Source organism: Lissotriton vulgaris, chromosome 1_2 (genome assembly GCF_964263255.1).
Source record: "Lissotriton vulgaris chromosome 1_2, aLisVul1.2, whole genome shotgun sequence".
In the NCBI taxonomy this organism is placed as follows: domain Eukaryota; kingdom Metazoa; phylum Chordata; class Amphibia; order Caudata; family Salamandridae; genus Lissotriton; species Lissotriton vulgaris.
This window is the reverse complement of record NC_141686.1, coordinates 105,937,253-105,949,697: the sequence shown is the minus strand read 5'-3', so window position 1 is coordinate 105,949,697 and position 12,445 is coordinate 105,937,253. Positions and strand designations below refer to the sequence as shown.

Sequence of the window (12,445 nt, the reverse complement as noted above, 5' to 3'; positions counted from 1 at the left end):
GATAGCTGGTCTATAAGGTTGACTTACAACCAATCATCAATGAGGGTTGCTGGACTGATACATAGTGTTCACTAGAATAGTGAGCACTGCATATCAGGCCACCTTCTCACATTGGTGAGCAGCGGTTGGGATTTGAGCTTGCTGTTGTTTTACCACACGTATCCTAAGAATATCTTGTTGAAAGATCACATAAGTACTGTTAGGTACACATAACTAAAGCTTAGAATACTCTGAGTTCTACTGAACCAGCTGTTGTAGCTCCTCAAAGCTTAGCACACCTTGGCTGCAACTCTTAGCAAGGGATCAGTAGGTAAACACATAGTGTAGGTAGGTGCATCACTTACACCACACTAGAAACAGTATGTCGGACAAAGGAGGAAACACTGAGGTTCCCCTTGTGTCAGTTGACCCTCCACAGGTCATCCCTTCAAGATATACTGCGCTTAGCTTCCATGAGTTACGACAAGTGTGTACCTCTAGGAAGATTAAGCAGGGGTCTAACCCCACAACTGCCTTTCTGATTGGTCTCTTAGAGACTCATGATGCAAGGAGGGCTGGTAACCCAGACCCTTCTAATTCAGATGGCAACATGCCCTCCTTACAGGGTCCCTTTGATGCCCAGGACCATCCTCTTCAGGAAGCAGATGATGCTGATGATGAGGATGATGATTTGGTATCAGGGGATGAGGCAGAAAAGGAACAGGTAGAAGTCAGCAGACTAACCAGGTCCAACTTAAGCAGACATGAGATGGGCACTAGGGGACCCTTGGGGCCACTCTCAGGTCAGCTTAACATTGGGAATGGACGAGATAGATCTCTATCAAGAGGCTCTATCAGATCCCTTCATACCAATGGCTCTCAACGTTCCTCTCAAAGGGGAATGACATCTCCCCAGAGGAGAATGTATGAAGCTAAGGAAAAGGCAGCCAATCTGAGGATTGAAAGGGAAGAACTTGCCCTGGCCAAAGAGAGGCTTGCCTTTGCTAGAGAGCAACAATTGAGTGGGACAGTCCCCACTGGTGGCAGCATTGTACCTAGCAATAGGGAAAGGAGTTTTGATACAAAACACCTTGGTAAGATAGTGCCCCCCTTTAAACAAGGGGATGACATCCACAAATGGATTACTGCTTTGGAGAGGGCCTGCACTGTGCAAGGTGTTCCCCCAAGTCAGTGGGCAGCTATCTTGTGGCTCTCCTTTGAGGGTAAAGGAAGAGACAAGCTCCTCACCACAAGGGTGGAGGATGCTAATGATTACCAAGTCTTGAAAAATGCACTGGTTGATGGGTTTGGCCTAACCACTGAGCAGTACAGGGTGCTGTTCAGGGATACCCAGAAAACTCAGTCTCAAGATTGGGCTGACTTTGTAGATTGTGCCACTAAGGCTTTTGAGGGCTGGTTGCTGGGCAGTAAGGTTACTGATTATAAAGGATTGTACAATTTGATGATGAGAGAGCAAATTTTAAACAATTGTCAGAACCAGTTGTTGCATCAGCATCTTGTTGACTCAGATCTGACCTCTCCCCAAGAATTGGGAAAGAAGGCAGACAGATGGGTTAGAACAAGAGTTAAACAGAACCAGGGCCAGAATCAAGGTGGTCAGAAGAAAGCAGACCAGAAGGGTAAGGATTCGAAAGGGGAACAAAATGACCAGAAGTCTTCGACAGGTCCCCAACAACCCAAAGAGGGTGGGGGTCAGGCTCCCCAAAAGAAGAAAGAAGGCCAATCTAAAAGGTGGTGCCAATACTGCAAAAGTAAAACTCACTGGTTTAGTGAGTGCACCAAGAAAGGAGGAGGGCAGACTCCTGCCACTGCAGCCCCTAAGGCACCTGTGCCCCCTAGTACAGCCAGCAGTGGTAGTGCACCTCCCAAGGGTTTAGTAGGGTTAACCCTGGGTTCTGAGGGGAGTGACAACTTAGTTGGCACCCTCACTCAGGCTGTCCTTGTCAGTACAGGGGATATGGATATGTCCCCTGACATAAGTCCCAATACTTTGGGCAAATACAGACAGACACCTTTTATTAATGGAAAAATGGCTCAGGCCTATAGGGACACTTGTGCCAGTGTCACAATGGTGACACCTAGCTTTGTGGACCCTGGACAGATCATGCCAGGTACAGAATTCCTGGTGACCAATGCAAGCAATGTCACTACCAATCATAGTATGGCAATTGTAGCTTTCTCCTGGGGAGGGGTAACTGGCCAAAAGAAGGTTGTAGTTAGTTCAGACCTCCCAGTGGATTGTTTGTTGGGCAATGATTTGGAGTCATCACAATGGTCAGAAGTGGAGCAGAGGACTCATCTGGAAATGTTAGGTTTGCCAGCACATGTGTTTGCTGTGACTAGGTCACAGGCCAGAAGATGCCCCACTGAACAGGTGCTGGATCCTGGAACAATGGACCAGACACCTTCCAAGAAAAAGAGCAGTAGGGTTAAGGCTGTGCCTTCCCCCTTGCCCCAGGTTGTGGATCAAGTCTCAGAGGAGGCTGACCTGCAGGAATTGAGGGAAACTGAGCCTAGAGAGTTTGAACTTGATCAAGTTGAATTCTTGGGTTCAGGGGGACCCTCAAGGGAAGACCTGGGGAAGGACCAGTTAGGCTGCCCTTCTCTTGAACCCCTCAGACAGCAGGCTGCTGCTGAGGCTGCTGGGAACGCCACAGGTACCCACAAGGTATACTGGGAAGATGGACTCCTGTACACTGAGTCAAGAGACCCCAAGCCTGGCATGACCAGGAGGCTGGTTGTACCCTTGTCTCAGAGAGGTTTCCTACTTACCTTGGCCCATGAGATTCCCTTAGCAGGACACTTAGGCCAGACAAAGACTTGGGACAGGCTTGTCTCACACTTTCACTGGCCTCACATGAATGAGGATACCAAGGAGTTTTGTCGCTCCTGTGTCACTTGCCAAGCCAGTGGTAAGTCAGGTGGCACAACAAAGGCCCCCCTTATACCAATGCCTGTGGTGGGGGTGCCCTTTGAAAGAGTGGGGATTGACATTGTTGGTCCAATGGAACCCCAGACAGCATCAGGGCACAAGTTTATACTGGTGGTAGTGGATCATGCCACCAGGTATCCTGAAGCTATTCCACTTAGGACCACCACAGCCCCTGTGGTGGCAAGGGCCCTAGTTGGAGTGTTCTCCAGAGTGGGCTTCCCTAAGGAGGTTGTCTCTGACAGAGGTGCAAACTTCATGTCAAGCTATTTAACTGCTATGTGGAAGGAGTGTGGTGTCAATTACAAATTCACTACACCCTATCACCCACAATGCAATGGGCTTGTTGAAAGGTTCAACAGGACCCTAAAAGGGATGATTCATGGACTACCTGAAACACTCAGGCGTAGATGGGATGTCCTGATGCCCTGCCTTCTGTTTGCTTACAGAGAGGTCCCACAAAAGGGGGTTGGCTACAGCCCTTTTGAACTTTTGTATGGGCATCCTGTGAGAGGCCCCTTGTGTTTGGTGAAGGAAGGATGGGAGAGACCTCTCAAAAAGCCTGCAACCAACATAATGGACTATGTACTTGGTCTCCGCTCCAGGATGGCTGAGTATATGGAGAAGGCATCAGAAAACCTTAAGGCCAGTCAAGAACTTCAAAAAGCTTGGCATGACCAAAAGGCTGTCCTGACTGTTTATCAGCCTGGACAGAAGGTGTGGGTGCTGGAGCCAGTGGCCCCAGCAGCACTCAAAGACAAATGGTCTGGGCCCCACACAATCCTTGAGCAAAAGGGAGAGGTCACCTACCTGGTGGACCTTGGAACTCCCAGGAGTCCCCATAGGGTACTCCATGTCAACAGGCTCAAAGCATATGTCGACAGGAAGGACATGAGCTTGCTCATGGCCATAGATGAGGGACAGGAGGAAGAGAGTGACCCTCTCCCAGACCTGCTCACTCAGAATCCTGATGATGGGTCAGTAGATGGTGTTGTCTTTTGTGGCAGCCTCTCTGAACATCAGCAGAAAGACTGTAAACAGGTTCTTCAGTCTTTCAGACGTATGTTCTCTCTGACACCCAGTCAGACCAATTGGTGCACCCATGAGGTTGACACTGGTGACAGCCTGCCAGTCAAGAGTAAAATCTACAGGCAGCCTGATCATGTTAGAGACTGCATAAAAACTGAAGTGCAGAAAATGTTGGAATTGGGAGTCATTGAACCCTCAGATAGCCCTTGGGCTAGTCCAGTAGTTCTAGTGCCAAAGCCTCACACCCAAGATGGTAAGAGAGAGATGAGGTTTTGCGTAGACTACAGGGGTCTCAATGCAGTCACTAAGACTGATGCCCATCCAATACCAAGGGCAGATGAACTTATAGATAGATTGGCTTCTGCCAACTACTTAAGTACATTTGACTTAACAGCTGGGTATTGGCAAATCAGGTTAGCTGAGGATGCCAAGCCCAAAACAGCATTTTCAACCCCTGGTGGGCATTATCAATTTGTGGTAATGCCCTTTGGTCTGAAAAATGCACCTGCCACCTTCCAAAGGTTGGTGAATCAAGTCCTTACTGGGCTGGATGACTTCTGTGCAGCATATCTAGATGATATTGCTGTCTTTAGCTCCACCTGGGAGGATCACCTGGTCCACCTGAGGAAAGTGTTAGAGGCTCTGCAAGCAGCAGGCCTCACTATCAAGGCCACCAAGTGCCAGATAGGGCAGACACAGGTTGTATACCTGGGCCACCTTGTAGGTGGAGGCCAGGTTCAGCCACTGGAGAGCAAAATACAGTCAATCAGGGACTGGGCTCCTCCAACCACCCAGACTCAGGTTCGAGCTTTCTTGGGCCTGACTGGATACTACAGAAAATTTGTCAGGAACTATGGTTCCATTGTGACACCATTAAATGAACTGACAAGTAAAAAAATGCCAAAAAAGGTTCAGTGGACAGCAGGCTGTCAAAAAGCATTCGATGACCTAAAGCAGGCCATGTGCACAGCACCTATCCTTAAGAGTCCAGACTACTCCAAACCATTCATTGTCCAAACAGATGCTTCTGAGTTGGGTGTGGGAGCTGTTCTTTCTCAACTGAATTTTGATGGTCAGGATCAGCCCATTGCTTTTATAAGCAGAAGGCTGACCCCCAGAGAGAAGAATTGGTCAGCTATTGAGAGGGAGGCCTTTGCTGTGGTTTGGGCCCTGAAGAAGCTGAGGCCATACTTGTTTGGCACTCACTTCAAGATTCAGACCGACCATAAGCCCCTCTTGTGGCTAAATCAGATGAAGGGTGAAAACCCCAAACTGCTTAGGTGGTCCATTTCCCTACAGGGGATGGACTTTACAGTGGAACATAGACCTGGTACTGATCATGGCAATGCCGATGGGCTCTCCAGATATTTCCACTTAGAACAAGAAGACTCACCTGGTCAAGGTTAGCTTATTGTCCCAAAGTTTGGGGGGGGGTCATGTAGGAGAGTAGGGTCTGCAATCCTATGATCACCCAGATTTTTTTTGCTTTTGTTTCACTGGTTTACGACTTCCTCTGGCTGTGGGCCTGCCAATCAGACCCACAGCCTGGCTGTTCTCTTTCTAAATTACCTCATGTACCCTAGGTGCATCTACCAATTGGTACTGGGCCACCTTATCAGACCCTGTAACTCAGGGCATAGGTGTACCCAGGGCTGCCAGGGGCTGCAGCACGTATTGTGCCACCCCTGGCTGGCCTCCTAAATTTGACACAACTGGCTGCATGACAGCTGGGGCAAAGTCGTGTAATCACCCTTTGCTGTAGGTGTAGTATACCTATACCTAACCCTAAAATGGACACACAGATTCCTATCAGTCACTCCTATGGCAGGCCTTGACAATCCTGAAGGCAGAGTGCTTGGAATCGTGTGAGATGGTGCTCTGGCATGAGCTGAGCCTGTCTGCAGCTTGCGGAATCAAGTCCTAATAGCTGTTCCATGATATCGCATACCATATACTCTTAAGTGCATTATAATCCTCGCGGTTAAATGCTATCTTTGGTATTGCTTTATCAAAACATGTCGAGTAAGGTGTCATACGAATTGGAATACTAACCCCTCGCCAATTCTGGCGACGGGGTTAGCATTCCACCCTTCTAGAGGGACACGACATGTATGTAACTGTGAACCCCGGTTAAAGTTAACTGAAGCCTCAGCTCCACAAAATGGATGCTGCCACCACAGACACGAGTCTGACCCCCTGCAGCTGGGAGTCCTTCCAGCGAGGGGAGCCTGGACAAAGGGTTTCCTGTCAGGGGCGGTGCTAGCACCGTCCCAGACATGGTTTTGTGTATCCTGGGTAGGCAGGGCTTTACAGGAAGGTGACTGCTGAGTGGCACCCCGGTGCTCACTACGCATAGGCCGGTCTGAACCAGTTCCAGGGGCACACCAGCCCCTGGCCTGGGGAAGTCCGGCATGGCTGAGGGGTGTAACCACCCCCCACCTAGTCCCACCCATAGGCAGGACCTAGTCACCGGGTCAGCCCCCTTTTTTAGTATAAAGATGGGAGCGGGCCCCCTGTTAAAATTAGATCATCTTTGGAATCAAGATACCACTTTCTTCGAAAGGACTTCACGATTTCTTCTTCAAGATTCTCCCTTGTGGCTAAGGAGTAGTCACCCTGCATCCGCAGGCACCATCCTAAAGAACACTGCGGTCTGCTGCAAGTCCTTCATCACGAATCCGACGACCCAGCTCGACGAGACCCGGCTTCCCTGGCACCTCTGACCTCTACTCACCTCTACAGCCCAGCTGAGAACCGTGAGTGCGACGAGACCTCAAGGGACCGACGATCGCCAAGACTGCACGACATCTTTACTGCAAGCCCACCGTGTCCTCCACTGGTGAGTGCTTTGGGGTCCGAGAAGCCCCGACCCTGCGCAGCTCCAGCACCCAAGATCAGCCCCCCTGCATCTCCACGATCTGCGTGGGGCCCTTCTGCTGTTTGCTGTGCACCGCGTTGTTTGGCTACTAGCCGGCTGGCTTGTGGCCCTCTGAACGACGCCCAACGACTTCACGACTGCTGGTCTGGTTGCTCCAGGCTGGCCTTTGCTTCCTTCTTCAAGAGAGGCACCCCGGACCCTCCTGGTCCACTCCAGACGCCATTTTAGGTCCACCGCGTGGGCTTGAATTTGCCAAGGCTTTGTTGCCCAATCCTGGGTCCAGCGACGCCGACAGCTTCCATCTTCGTGGGACAGCTCGATCCTCCATCCTGGTCGCCGACAACGCCTCCTGGTCCGTGAGATCTTCGAGTCAAGCGTCACCCACTCACCTAGTCGAGGTGGCTACCATCCGGTGCCCTCCTGGTGCCCACTGACTACTGGCTAGTAGTCTCGAACTTGGTCCCCTCTGCTTTCAGGTGTCATCTATCTTCAAGATCCAGGCTTGGATCCGACTGAACTTTCTTCACTGGTCACCGGCCAGCATCTTTTCTTCCGGCTCCTGGTCCGTCTACGAGGATTCCCGACGTCTTTTCAGACCTATGCAGCTGCAGCCCCTGGGCTAGGTAACTTCGGCATTTCGGTGCCCCAGCATAGCCTCACTATCCAAGGGTCAGAATCTACTTTCGTTTTCTCCCTACCAGGTCGGGTTCGCCCGAGAACACTAACTTTCTAATTCCTAGCTACCATAGACTTTTGTCCCGCATCTCGCGTGAGAGTGCACACACTGCACCCGAGTCCCCTAGGCCTCCTAGACATAATCTAACGATTCCCTAGTCAAGTCCTAGCGATTCCAAAAGCTATTAGTACTGTACTTACCTGCTAGGAATTTCGCATTCCACTTTCAGAGTATATGGTTTTCCGTGCCCCTCGGGCATTTGTATATACTGTGCTAACTTAAGTATTTTTGTAAGAGTTTTGGTTTGTGCTTAGTACCCTGTCCTCATAAAGAGTACAGGGCTGTTGTGATCTTTAAATAAATAACTGTTTATTTTCATAACACTTGTGTGGTGTCCTTTCACTTGGTATTCAAGGGGTATATGTGTGGTAAACAGCTGGCTTAACGCGCCCTCTCGAGTCTTTAGCCTTAGACTGCTCGTATCCACGCTACTAGGATAGCTGGTCTATAAGGTTGACTTACAACCAATCATCAATAAGGGTTGCTGGACTGATACATAGTGTTCACTAGAATAGTGAGCACTGCATATCAGGCCACCTTCTCACAGATACAACATATCTTGAACTTGGCTCTTTGTCTAATGCTCAACCAGTGTAGTTTCTGCAGCAGAGGTTTTGATGCTGTTCTAGGGGGAGCATTTAGAACAAGGCGGGCTGCCGTGTTCTGGACCACCTGAAGCCTGTCTAGAACTCCTTCATTGGCAGAAAGGAGTAGCCCGTTACAATAGTCAATACGACTCAAAATAAGGGCTTGCACCAATGTTCTTCTGGAGGAGTCCGGTAGCAGTGGAAAAATTCTACGCATCATGCTTATGATGTGGAAGCATGCGCCAGCTACCATATTGCTGTGCTGTTTGAGCGAAAGGTCATGATCAAGGCGTATCCCCAGATTTTTGACAATCTGTTTAGGCTCTGGAACGACACCGAGATCAGAGGGCCACCAGTCAGGGGTCCACAGTAATTTGGCGTCTCCAAACAGCATTACTTCCGTCTTGCTGACATTGCACTGTAGGAAGTTTGTGGACATCCACAGTGCGACGGCTTTCATGCCAGCGGAGAAGGAGTTTCTTGTTTCTGTGGTGAGGTTACGAAATGGGAAGAGGAGCTGCGTGTCATCCGCATATGACACGGGGATGAAACCGTATTTGCGCATCACTCTTGCCAGGGGTGCCACGTAGATGTTAAAGAGTGTTGGGCTCAGACAGGAGCCCTGTGGCACCCCTTTCGTAATCCCCACCTCAGTTGATCTGTATTTGCCCATGGTGACAGTCTGGGTCCGATCTGTAAGGAAACTCCTTAGCCAGGCAAGGGCGTTGTTCTTAACCCCTGCGTTCGACAACCGGTCAATGAGGATGTTATGTGACACGGTGTCGAACGCGGCTGAAAGGTCTAATAACACCAAAATTACTGAGTAGCCTTTGTCTTGAAACATGTGCGGATCGTCAGACACAGACAGGAGGGTGGACTCTGTACTGTGTTTCGGCCTAAACCCGGATTGAGAAAAGTCTAGGCCGCCAGCTTTCTCAATGTAGCTAGATAGCTGACGATTAACATGCTTCTCAGCTAGTTTACCCAGATATGGCAGCAACGAAATAGGTCTAAGGTTAGATAGGTCAGTCCAAGGAGTTGTGGTTTTTTTCCTGATTGGTCTGACCAAAGCTTGTTTCCACTGCTTAGGGACAGAACCTGTGGAAAGGGATAAGTTAACAAGTTTCTCAATGGTGGGAGATAAGATTCCAAGTAAGGTGGGCATGAGTCTTGCCGGGATGATATCATCAGGGCTTCCACTTTTAATCTGCGCCATGAGCAGGGATACCTCTTTATGAGTGATAGGGGAGAAGAGGTCTAAAGTATGAGAACCACTATCAAGTTCTGAATCCTGGAAATTCGGGGCTGTGTTTGTAGTCAGGGTATTATTTGTATTTACTATTTTAGCATAGATAAGATCTATTTTATTGCAGAAAAATAGCGATATATTATCGCAAAGTAATTGCGACGATGTGTCTTCACTCTCACATGCTGTGGGATTGGTGAAAGAGTGAAGGACCTGGTACAGTACTCTGGGAGAGTTATCTGCAGCCATGATAGTGTTAGTAATATGGGTTTTACGCGCCATTCTAATAGCCTTGTGATATATGCTTAGGGCGTCCCAGTAATGTGTCCGATCTGTTACTAGATGGGTAGATCTCCATATTTTTTCTAGCTTCCTGGCTGCTTTCTTGAGATTTCTGAGCTCTTCAGAGAACCAGATCTCTTGTTTTTTGGCTGGTCGAGGTCTAAATTGCTTTAGAGGAGCAATCTTATCTATGGCCATTTTAGTGTCTTTATTGAATATGTCAATAGCTTTATCGATGTCATCAGGAATCTCATGGTAGGATTGAACAAACTGTTCAGCAAATAAGGCCTCATTAACCTTATGCCATTGTCGTCGTATTTCGGGGATGTTGGTGGTTTTGAGGGCAGTAGTTGTAGGATAGGGAGTGTGGAACTCAAGGATAAAATGGTCCGTCCAACTGACCTGTATGGGTGGCATGCATGTGACATTAGGGAAGTTGGTTATAACCAGGTCTAAGGTGTGTCCGGCCACATGAGTTGGGCCCACATTGTGTGGTTGAAGACAAGTTGCTGTAGGCTAAAAAGCCAGCAGGCGTCACCGATGACTTTAGTTTCTAAGTGTTTTCAGGGTAGCCCTTGCTGCTTCTTGGCCACCTATTGGTACTGTAGAACGAGGACAGATGCATGCTGGGAAGAATGTGCGCCAAATGTGGACTGGGGCAGGTGAATGAGGAGTGAAGGGCCGCCAAACTAGAATGAAGGCAGGTGATCGAGGAGGGAAATTGGCGCCAAACGTGGAAAGAGTGCAGGTGAATGAGGCGAGAATGGCCCCCAAATGTCCAAGCCCAAGACAAACACATCTTGTCTGTATGCAATGAGCACACACGCCTTCACCAGTCACAAACCACATCACAGCTGGACGCAGCAAACACTGTCGGGGTCTCTGTGGTTTACAAGAGGTCACAGCCTGGATTGAAGCGCAGGAAACAATGGGTATCTTCTAATGAGTCACTAGTCCACGGATGCAGATGCCTCAAGGGCACCTGGGTGGGCCAGGTTCTTTGGGAATATCGAGAACCCCCCTGAAGATCACCTCCTCAGAGGCGGCCACATTGCTGTATTTGATTGGATGAAGTGGGTGCTTACAATGAATCAGCAGATAGCTCAGTGGGTGAACGCAGCACATGCAGAGATGTGTAACTCTGCAAAGGAGACCACAGTGCCATGTTTTTTTGGATGGAAATTATACTTAGAATTAATCAGTTGATAGTTCGGTGGGTAAAGGCGCCTAATGCAGAGATTGGCAGCTTACATATTTAAATCCTGGTCATCTCCTTGGGGCTACGTTTCATGCTGCAATTGTCTATAAAATCAGTTTCACTGACTTGAGTGAAAGCAGTAATATCATGGCCTAGAGTAAGGCGTGTTTACATTTTGAATGCGGCGGTAGGTTGCCATTATACATAACTGCCTTGCAAATGTGGCTCGCATGCTGAGGTATCGCGCTCCTGCAGTCGAGTTTACACGTCACTATGATGAAACATGTGGACTGATACAGGGCCATTCATGGGTCCTCTATGCAGCATAAAGTGATATGAAGTACAATTTAGCATGAAGTTGGAGACGCGCAGGCCATGTCTATACATATTCTCCTTATATTTAGGATTCGAGGCAACACCACCTGCTCAAGGTTCATTGAGTGGCAAGAGGTGGTGAGCTGTCCTGCTCCTCTTAGGAAGTGAGCAGGTCACGCGCGTGTATGTATGCATCCGGAGAAAGACCTATAGAGAGTACAGTGCTGTTACTTAAGGAACATGTGAGACTAAGCGAGGGGAAGCAGGGCTAGCTTGCAAGGAGGGGTGGAAGGATAGATAAGGGATTGCCCCTGGGGTGGAGGCGGGAAAAGAGGACACACGCAATGTAAATAAATCCACTTACCGTCTTCTGCACTTTCAGGAAGCACTTGATGATGAAAGATTTTTTTTTTTAATTGTATGTTAACTTAAAAAACAAGAGTAAACAAGGAACATAAAATTGAAAGTTGCATTAATCTCACCGCCGAGTCTATCGAACGTCCGGGTATCTGAAAACCTGAGCAAGCTTGGTGCAGGGCAAATTTAAAGTAGCAGCATCCTAAATGCCCCCGGAAGCCCGCCGCGGCCGCCCCGGAAGTCAGGCACGGTCGCCTTTGACGGGGGCGGGGCCACGTCCAGACCGGAAGAGGAGGCAGGCGGAGTCGATGCGTCTCGCGGCCCGGGGCTCCTGTGAGCGGTGTAGAGCCCCGGGGCCGCGCCAGCAGGAGGTTGGGCGCCGCGTGCTGAGAGCAGAGTCCCCGACATTGGCCAGGTAAGCTCCAAAAGGCTGGGGGGGCTTGGTGCACTTGTGTGTGTGCGTGTATGCTTGTGTGTGTATGTATGTGTGCGACGGTGACGGCGGGGGAGGGAGGGAGGAGGGGCCTCGTGCACTTGTGAGTGTGCGCGTGTGTGTATGTGTCAGGGGGGGTGTCTCTGTATGTATGTATGTGCGTGCGTGCATGGGCGCTTGTGTGTGTGTATGCGCATGCGTGTGTGGTGCTTGAGCTTCCCAGGAGACAGCGCCTGGCCACAGCGCGCGTTCCCGTTTCAAATCGGCTCCAAGGATGCGCGCGGCCGGAACTGTCTCCTGGGAAGCACACTCGCTAACAAAAGATCTCGGCCGAGACGCGCTTCCGCGCGGCTAGCCGAGACCTAAAAAAGACCAAGGGGTAGAGCTTGTCCGGATCTGCGCTAGCTGGTGCGGAAAAAAGAAGAGCTGAAGTACCCCGACGACGCCGACGACGG

General features: G+C 49.7%; 1 protein-coding gene across 1 annotated transcript in view; it reads right to left on the bottom strand.

The window, feature by feature from the left end:
* Window positions 1–12,445, bottom strand: part of LRP6 (LDL receptor related protein 6) — a 1,045,411-nt gene that overhangs the window by 211,363 nt on the left and 821,603 nt on the right. The window lies entirely within an intron of this gene.